The following is a 10,462-nucleotide window of genomic DNA, read 5'->3' as shown; positions in this document are numbered from 1 at the left end:
TGCATGTGAACCGAAGTTCCTACTTCCAGCCAGATACATAGCCAAATGCACCATTCTCTGCCCAGGGAAAGGGCATAAAGAACAGCAGGATTTGTTTGCTCTGGCAAAGGCAGCCCATGTTGCTGGGAGGGGAGTGGGTTGTGAGAGATTTCTGTTTACCAAGAATACAGGATAAGGAGAATGAAGGACCCCCATGCAGGATTGCGAGCAGTACCTGCTGAAACCACAAAGGGGGGCCATGTTAGTGATTCCTCCAACCAGGAGGCAACAGTATGAATCAGCTTTCAGTTGCAGCTCAGCATTTCGCTTCATGAGATTGAGCGCTTCAAATCGCACTTGCTTCATGTCACACCTCTACCAAACAGCACCAGGAAGGTCCGTTTGCAGCTGAGAGGCAATGGATAGGGGGGGAAAAGGGTTATTTTTCTCCTGCCTGACATTTTTCTGCTTCTATTTCTACCACGGCTGTTCCAGGCCTTTTCCCCCATCTAGGTTTCTAAGCCATGCTGCCTTCACTAGTACAATTCTGACACTGGGTTAGGAGAAGTCACAACAAAAGGAAGGGATGTGGATAAAAGCCAGGGAATTCTAGCCTTGCAATTTCCAGAAGATACTGTACTGGAATGACAGTCCTCTCCGTCCTGGTTTGCAGAACACTCGGTTATTCCAGCAAATCTTTGGGGCTCGGCTGCTTTGACTATTCCTCTGGATGATGAACTGGTTTATGGTACTGAATGCTGTTTCCTGGTTTTATAGAGTTATTTACAATGTAGAGTTTGAGTGTTACATTTGATTATCTGTTTGTTTTTACTCCCAAATTAGGCTTTGTGGAGTTGTGTGCCACTCAGATGACTGCAGCAGCCTATAAGCCTCATAAATAAATAAATGCATTGTTTCTGGCTTCTACTAACATGACGTGTATGTGCTATTTACTTAATCTACTAGACACCAGCCCTCCTCTTGTTCTTAAGGCCAAAAATAAGCATTTTTAGTTTCAGTTCCAGTGGTACAAGTAGAACTTTAGCACAGCAACTTTTTTCTGTCTGGTGTCTCCTCCCTGAGTGGGTATAAAGCAGTGTTTCTCAACGTTGGCATCTTTAAGATGCGTGGACTTCAACTCCCAGAATTCCCCAGCCAGCATGGCTGGCTGGGGAATTCTGGGAGTTGAAGTCCACGCATCTTAAAGATGCCAACGTTGAGAAGCACTGGTCTAAAATGTTCGTATACAACATATTGGCTTGACTGGGCAGCCAGAGGGCCTGTATATATTTTTGTGATTCCATCTTTCTGGGGTCAGTTCTCTTCCCCCCAAAGCAAACCTACGTAGCGTGGCTTCTGATGCAACACTGCAGAATTGGAGTCTGACACCTCAGAATGGTCATAGCATCATAGCGCTGGAAGGTCTTCTAGTCCACCCCGCCGCCCAGTGCAGGAATCTTCAGACCATCCCAGACAACCAGCTGTCCTGTCAAACGCCACATCTCAGGCCAACGACATTGCTTCTGCGTGCCCCTTTTTTCATCCCCAATTTTTAAAAAAAGCAGGTAGAATGAATGTCACTTAACTCAGCAGGTTAACCCAGGTCATAGCAGCCTGGATGTTTTAATTGCAGCGTGAAGATGGGATCTGGGGTAGTGCAATTTGTCATGCCGGGGAGAGAAAAGGCTGCCCCTGGCGAACTCTCCACCTGCCCAGCCACTGGAGTGCCAGGGTCGCTCTTCTCCTTGGCATCTGGATGCCCCCCTTGGCCCTCCTGGGCAAGGTCAGGAACTTCCCATTCGGAGTGGCCTGCAAAAGTCCTGATGCACCCTTCTGTTTGAGGTGGATGGGGGTTGGGGCAGAGAGAGAAAAGGGAAACAAAAGCAGCGGGGAACAACCTCAAGAAAACTCTCAGAGGTTCATGTCAAACCCCGGGAGAAAGGCCAAGAAGAGGCTTCAAGGCACAAACAAAGCTGCCTGTCAATTAGAGGAAGTGAAGCTGAAGCTAATGGCTCCCCTGCCAGAAGAGATGAAATAAGGGGAGAAAAGAGCCGGGGACACAACACAAAGGGGTGGACAGTGATGTGCAGCTAAAGCTTGGGGTGCACGTGCTCCTGCCTGGAACAAAACAGACCCCCCCCCAAAAAAGCAGTCTCTTGCTGCTGAAGGCAAAAAGTCAGTGCTGCTTTTACAGGCCTGGACTCCCAACACCCCATTTCTTCAAACTGCAGAACAGCCTTTTGACAGCCTGCCCCAACGCAACCCCTTGAGGTGTGTCGGGACTAACGCACCCATAGGACCCAATCCATGGGAGAGGGGGTGGGGATTCTGGGAGGTGTAGTTCCCAGACACCTGGAGGTTGCAAAGTTAGGGAAAGGTGCACTACCTAGTCGCAGGTTTGATGGGAAAGGGCACAGGTGTCCACAAAAAAGTCAAGATGGTGACCACGACGGTGTAATCAAAGCCCCACCTATTTTTTTTAGGTGGACTGCACCTCTGAAAATAGCCACTTAAAAAAAATAATCCTCCAAAGGCTCTCAAGTTTGTGCTGCCCATACAGGACAGTGAGATTTCTGCTTCTCCTTTCAGGATATCACTGTTGTCCCTGTTAACCACTCCCTGGATATCACTGTTGCAGGAGGGAGATCACACTGACATACTAACTGGGTTTACACATTGCCCAAAACTGTGATGTGTTTTAACCTTCATCTCTTGAGAAAGTCACAGCCGGCTGGGTTCCCACTAAGCTGATGGTTCTGTTCATGCAACCACAGGCGAAACCAGGGTGTTGGCAGGAGAAGGTCGAAAAAGTCAAGATGGGGGCTACAACCATGCCACTGAAGCCCCACCTCTCCTCACATATGTCAAAAAATGAGGCGGAGCTTAATGAATGTGGCTTCCATGCCGAAGGAAGGACTTACTTGGGTTTCCCCACTCTTAGTCCGGAACCTTAACCACCACACCGTATTGACTTTCATAGATAGGCAGATTACTATTTCAATATATAATACTACATATTATTTAAACAAACAAATTTACAAGATAAAGAGGTTTTTGAGTCAAGGTAAAATCCTGTAAGGATTATTTCTTAGCCTCTGGAAGTGGGAATTGCAACTGCTCCTTTGCCCGCCTACATCCACTGTCACCTCCAATGACTTCACTGCTCCAGCAATCTAAAAAGCCAACATCCTTTTATTTGCATCCTATGAAAAGTGTGGATACTTCGCAGGTTCCAAGTAATACCAAGCTTAAATTACAATTAAAGATTTCCTGAAAATATCTAAAGCAGGTCTGGGAAATTGATAGCTTTTCAGACCAAAACTGCCAGCTTCTGTCCCCCCACCGCCCCTTACTGGTTGGATTGGCTGGGAATTCTCATTCAGCCCTATCTTAGGGTCACAGGTGTTGCCCACATTCATTGAGAATAGGCAGAAAGTTGCACAAATGATAAAGCAGCTCTTTTTGCATAACCTCCAAAGGGGTGTGAATCCCCCCGCCCCTGGCCCCGATTTAAAAAACTAAGCATTCAACCTGGTTTTGCTAGTTGCATGGGCAGATCAAGGAAATCAAAAGTGGGCAAATGTTGGCATCTCAAACTTGAAGAGAAGGAAAACAGCAATGCTTTGTCTCCTGGCAGTTTTTGTTTCAGTGGGTCCACATAGATCTAAACCCTTTTAAGAAGAAAGGGAAGGGAAGGGATTAAATGAAAAATCCAGGCTGGAATGGGAGAGGTTGGAAAATGAATACTAGGAGGTAATTATTACATTGGGGTGGATTAGACAATCCCCCTCAAAATAACTATGCTCTGATATACCCACTCATTTAAAATATGATTGATATTGTTATTTATTTTATATGATTTTTAAAGTGCATATTTAAATATATTTCAAATATAAATTAAATAGTCTTCTCAGGGTAAACCCCAAGGTAGGAAACAACACAAACAATTTATAGTAAATAAATAAAGCAAATAATTCAGTAGAAAAGCCTCTAAAAATAATATGCTTTAAATGATCAGGATATTCAAGTGATAGTTCCAGTCAAAAGGGCTGGTTTGTATGCAGCCAATACTAAACATGATGGAGCTTAGCACTGTGTATACCTGACCTCCCATTTGATCCCTAACATGCTAGTGAGATAAAAGGTTTATGGAGCCAGTCTGGCAAAAAGCTGAAACCTCAAATAGAAAGCATGTCAGTCATGAGAAAGAAAGAAATTTAACATCCATATTTATAATGGGAGAACCCATACTCACCAAGCAGCATGTCTGTTTTTCAAAGGAATTTAATTCCACCAGGCCAAAACAGAAAACAGAAAAATAGTGATGGGTGTTTATTGTTATTACTTATTGATTTGATTTATGCCCCACCTGTCTATACAGAGGACACTCAAGGTGGCCTAAAATCAGATGAGACAATAATAAGCAAGACAGATTCGCTGTTGGCTGTCTCTATCAGCTGCATTTATAATGAAGGTTAATTCAGGATGAGACAGTGGTCAGTAGCTGTGCATCCATGTATATATATTAAACACAGAGACTATCTCTCTATTTATCTTTATCTCTATCAACAAACAAAGAACAGTATTTGGCTCTAGAAGGAACGGCAGTCCCGTTGATCACAAAAAAGGAAAAGGCAATCTAAAACCCGTATTAAATTACTGATGCACCATTAAGTCACTTTGACTCCTGCGCAGACAGATGCTTGCCATTTTGATCTGTCTTTAGACCTTTAAAGATCAAGGCACACCCAGTGAAATGTAATTGTGGTCCTCCCATTCCAAGAGGCATCCTGCTGCCTAGGAAATGCACACCACACCTTTTCTCTTCCCATCCTTGCCATCTACCAGTGACAACAGACAGCAGGTGTACCCAGCTCCAACTTGAAAATCTGGTTTAAATCCTAAAAGAACCCTTCCTGCAGCAGAATGCCATTTATTTAAACTGAAAAAAGCCCAGATGCTCCTTTCCTCGCACACCACATCTTATTGGGCTTATAGCAGTCCTAATTTTGCATTAGGATTTTGCATTCATCCTGTATTTTTAATATCTTTCTTATAATCTTTAGCAATCCAACAATCTCATTACAGAACAAACATACCAGTTCTTCATGGTGCGGCTTTCTCAGGTGCACGCCCTGAGTTGAAAGGGCTTTACTCCCAAACGATTCTGATTTTTTAAAGCAAACCACACCCAATTGGGGCAGAGCAAAATCGTTTTGAATTCAACAGGTCTTACTTCAGAGTAAACCTGCTTTGGGTTTCCCAGCAGGGATGTGAGCATGCAAGGTAGTCTCTCCTTAATTTATTAATTTACTGTATGAATAAGTAATCATATTGTATTTAATATAATGTGCTTCCAGGTAAAAATGTGTAAGATTCCAACCAACAGCCTATTTCCCTGAAAATAAATTCCATCTACTTCAATTGCATTTATTTTAAAATTGATGTATAAATGGAGAGGGGTTTCTTAATGCTATTAAAAATAGAAATTTTAGACATGCATTGTTGGGGTTGAGTTGGTTGGATTCCTCCCATATTTATTTTATTTGTTTTTTCAAATTTGTATTTTTTCAAGGCTACAAATTCATGTCAAAGTCTCCAGGAAGTTCTGGATTTGACATGCACAAGTTTAACATTATTTTCCCCCGAGATTTGTTTTGGTTTTAATAGGATTTTTTCCCCTTTCTTCTGTGCGTTTTTGTAGCAGCTCCCATATATAACAGCCCCAAAGGCCGGTAATAAATTAGCCACATTTCTATCGATCCATGCTCTGTAGCTGGTTAAGACGCCTCCAAATGGAAGCGGTATTGACAAGATCTCTTTCCATATGTCCCTATGTTGTGAACGCAAGGATCATTGGAGTATTTTGCCCTCTCGGTATGAAATAATAAGAAAAGGGTTCGATTCTGTCCATTGCAGACTCCTGTCCTGCCAACAACCGAGTCTTTTCGTTTGAACTTCGCTTCTGCAAAACCGCTTACTAGATTCCAGGCTGATTCCATCCGTTCAACCGCTAGAGGGCACCGCTCGCCTCCCTTCTGGCCTGTAAATTGATCAAGGCAGAAGCTCCGGATAATTAGTTTTATGTATATAATATTCGATCATGAAAATATTCTTTTGCCTTATCCTAGGATAGGGATCCCGTAATATATGTTAAAACGGTTAATTTTTTTTATTATCTCTCGGAATTGGCTTTACCAGTCCTGGCCCCCCAAATTATTGTAGCATCCACTGAAAATGCAGGCAGTGTAAGCAACGTTAAATCTAATTTTTTCCTGTGCAAAACCTAATTAGCCATTTAAAAAAAAAAGGTTAACGCCAGCGCCTGAGACGGTTTTTGTTTAATAATCCTATTACTGACGGCTCATCATGTATAAAATGGTGCGGTAGGATGCAAAATGTTCCACTTGTTTGGTTGGGGAAGAAATGTCTAAGCGCAGGCAGCAGCGAGGGCGCGGCGCTCAGGCTGTTCGGGTCCCGCCGCTCGCGTTCTTCCAAGCCCGCCGCCGCCCGGGCGCTTCTCGGGGTAAGTCGCGCCGGATTTCGCTTCCCACGACGGCGAGGCAGGAATCCGAGTCGTTTCCGACTTCCCTGCCAAGCAAAGAGCCCCCGCTTTGGAGAATTGGGCGCCGGGGGTCTTTTGCAGGGCGACTCGGGAGCAAACCCCGTCGCAAACAGATCTGAAGTCTGAGAGATTCCAGCGGGCTGGACCTAAGCTTCTCGCCTTCTCTCCCCCGGGAGGGAAAAAGACCGACCAAGCGGGGATCTAGGAGATCCTTCCTGACTCTCTCCCTCCCCCCCTCCACTTCGTCCCTCCCAGATTACAGTCGGTCAAGGGCGGATCAACGTGAAGGGCTCCCGAGAGTTTGGGGCTCCGGCTATCCGTTGGCACTTAGTTCCTTTTCGGAAGTTCGTTGGAAGGGACCTAGAGACCACCCGGGGGGGTCTTTTTTTCAGACGGGCAGAGAGTGGTCCGACCTCGGTCAAGGCGGGATGGGCGCTGGTTGAAATCGCCATTAGTTTCGAGGCACCCCAAAGCGACCCGACCCCATCCCTTCTTTGGAGCCGGCATCTCCTCCCCCATCTTTTTTCCTTTCTCTCTCTCTCTCCACCCGTTCCCATTTCCGCATTTTTCACCTCCCCCCCGCAAGATCCCGAGTCGTACATTATAACAATTACAAAAAACAAAACAAAATTTCTCTCCCAAATCGAGCGTAGGCTGGATTGACCGCCCGAAGGAAGGAAACAAATGGGTTTATTTTAAAGAGAGGCGTCTCCGGGTATATTCAAAAAGGCGGCTTTCCTTGGAAATACGGAGAAATATCCCCTCTGACTCCTTTCTGGCGCTAATTCTAATCTGTGGCCAATTTTGCCCAGGCTCAACGAAGCCGGTCCGCCCGAAGCTCCAGCTTGTTCCGGCCCTAAGCTTCTTGCAGGGCAGGAACTCAGCTCAGGGGACTCGGCCGGTCGCTGAGTTTTGTATCCTCCCCGTTTATTTCGCCCTTCTGAGTTGCCGGCATTTGTGCAAAACGCAGCGAGCACCCTTCCACACGGATTCTACACGTCTCGCGGCTTTGCAGTTTTTAATCCCCCAAGAAATCAGCGAGGAGCAACCTCGTTCACCTCCCGCGACTTGTTCTTGCTTTTAAAACCCGGGCTAAAAAAGAAAAGGTGGGCAGGTGCGGGCTTTCGATGTGTTTTCGCACGGTCGCAGGGGAAAAATGTCTTCGGGCGGATCCCCGTGAAAAGAAACGGCCGCGGGACGCGTAAAGGGAAAGAGCATCAGGGAGAAACGGAGGATTACGCGGCTGCGTTCACACAACGCGTTTATCCAGGTCTGGCTATGCAATTGAGCGGATGCTCTCGAACGACAGCTAAGCTTCGTTAGGATTCGTTTGGGGTTCTTCCCGGCGGTGTAGCCTCAATTACAGAAACCCAGAAATTTGGTTGATTCAGTATCCTAGTTAAGAGTCTCGCCTCCTCTTTCTACCATCTCCTTTCTCCCAAATATCAGCAAAGTATTAAGCTACTCGGCTTTCCCCATTCTGGAAAACAGGTATTGAAAGAAAAAACGCACCCCCTCCCCAGTTTCGGAAGAATAGAAAAAAGACCCTAAATCACCATTCCCACGGGAAGTCAAATATTGAGGAGGGGGGAAGGAAAGAGAAAAATCTGGCTCTGCAGCTGGGCACCGGCACTGCGGAGATCTCCGCGTTTCTGGCGAGGAGGACGGGGCTCCTCGGCTGCCCAGAGGACCCCGACCGTTTTTCGGGGAAGTTGCAACCCATTTCCCGCAAGCTCTGCAATGGGGCTAGTCGAAGTTTGGGGGTCGACGAGAGACCGGCGGAGGGGCCCCTAGGCCAAAGGGGACTTCGGGAGCGCCCGGTGGAAATTGGCCGCCGCCCGCCTGAAGGAAAGGACGGGCGGCGGTCGCCCGGAAGCCTCGAGTGCGGCCTCGGCCCCTTGGCGGCCTCCCGGTGGCTCAGAAGTGGAGCCCGTCCAGGCAGCGCGGCAGCAGGGCCCGCAGAGCCCGCGAAGGCGCAAGAGAGCGAGCCGGGGTGAAGCCGGCGCAAGATGGGCACGTTCGCAGGCCACCCCGACTTTTCTTTTCCCCTCTTCCTCCCCTTTTCCTCTCCTTCCCCTTCAGTCCCTCGCCGAGCCGCTTGGCTCCCTTCCCTTCCGAGGAAGGCAGCCCGGCCCAGGGTGCAAATCTCAGCCAGGGACGCCGCCCCCGAACCAGGCCAACTGCCCGCCCGAGCGCTGGAGGCAAGGCCACCCTCCGGCGGATCTTCCACTTCAGAGGTTAACTTATCGATGAGGGCAAGGACGTTCGCAGGGTCTGGTCAAAAAAGTCAAGGTGGCGGCAACGAGGGAGTGATCGAAGCCCGCCTGTTTCAAGGAACCGCCGCCGGACGGCATCACACATAAATAAAAACCCGCCATTACCTTGACTTTTCTGACCTCTGACCACCCCTGGGCGGGGACCTTATTTATTTATCTATGGCCAGGAAGAGCCGGCTGCTCTTCCAAGGCCAACTTTCTGCCAGCGGCTGAGAATCTTCCTTAGCATCAAAGGAGAGCTGAGGATTCCGATTGCCCGCTCCGTGTTCGCGCTGAGGTGTAAAGCGACTAGTCCCGAATGAGGCTGCAATGCACGCGCTCCCGCAGCCAAACCCGACCGGCCGGAGAGACCCATCCGCCCTGCCGCCCCCGCCTCCCGCTTCCCTGCTTCTTCCGGAAGGCTCTCCCGGCCGGCTCTCCCCGCAAGCCCCAGCTCGTTCCTCCGAAGCGGCCGCCTCGGGCTTGCCCAGCCTTATGGGCAAGGCCACTGGTGGTTGTCTTCAGGCCGCCCCTCCCGGCTCCGCCGAGCCTGTCGCTTTGCCTCCGCGACAAACCAAACCTCCCCACCAGCCTCCTTCGCCGGCCAGGCACCCGCTAGCCGAGGACTATGGGACTCGCCGACCGTCGGAAGATGTGCAGGCTGGCAGGAGGCTCCCGACCGGGCAATCCAACCGCGCTCATCTGCGCTCCGGCGGGGCGCCAAGCTCCTTCCTTGGGCCTTTCCGGGCCTCACCCTACGCGCAACAACGATCCGCGCTCCCTCCCGGCCGCTCCCCTCCGCCCCCCCCGGGGGGGTTCCGAAGTCCTCCGGCGTGGCGGTCAGAAAGGCGTCCCCCACCCCGGCAAGGACTTAACGCGAGGTCCCACCGAGGATGATGGGTGGGAGACGTAACGCAAGGGCCTGTTCACAGGCACACGCATCTCTCCCCACCTTCCGCCCCAAAAGAACGCCTACACGGTCCAATTCGCCGCAATGCAAAGGTGTGTGTGTGCGCGCTCACATAGCGGAGTACGTCCTGCCCGTGAAGAAGCGTACGGTGTTAGGATGAGACAGCCGTAGCCGGAAATGTTGATGTCGCTTTTCCACGACCCCCCGTGTATGCCAACCCAAGAAAAATCTTCGAAGTCCACCCCAGCCGGATGTTCTTCAAGCGTCTTGGATTCTATTAACCCCCAACCAGCATGACCTCTGGGCTTCCAACTCCCAACGTTCCCAGATAACGGGGAGATGAAGTCTAAGCCACAGCTGTGGCCTTGCTGGCTGGGATTTATGGGACTTGAAATCCAAGATGCCTGGAGACAGCCAGACACGATGGCGTTTAACCAGACTAGCAGCTGAATATGCAGACCCCCTAAGATTGGTAGTTCTAACCTTGGTTGGTTAGTTTTTTGATGGCTTAGCGGTTGTGAACCCAGCGCAGTGGGTACATCCTAGTTATCTTGCTATCCCAGAAAGCCTGTTAATTTAGAAACCAGATTAAGAGTCTCCATTTAGCTCAGCTCTCAGCTTCCGAAGGAAAGGTGGATGGAAGGAACTGTCGCAGGGACGAAGGGCGCAACGAGGCAGAAGCCTCCGCGTGGCTTCTCAGCCAGATAAAGGAAGGGGTGAGGAAGAGGTTGTGTGAATGTGAGAAGATCAGTA

The sequence above is a fragment of the Candoia aspera genome, chromosome 8 (genome assembly GCF_035149785.1).
Source record: "Candoia aspera isolate rCanAsp1 chromosome 8, rCanAsp1.hap2, whole genome shotgun sequence".
Taxonomy (NCBI): Eukaryota; Metazoa; Chordata; class Lepidosauria; order Squamata; family Boidae; genus Candoia; species Candoia aspera.
The sequence above is the reverse complement of the archived record's forward strand: the minus strand, read 5'-3'. Positions refer to the sequence as shown.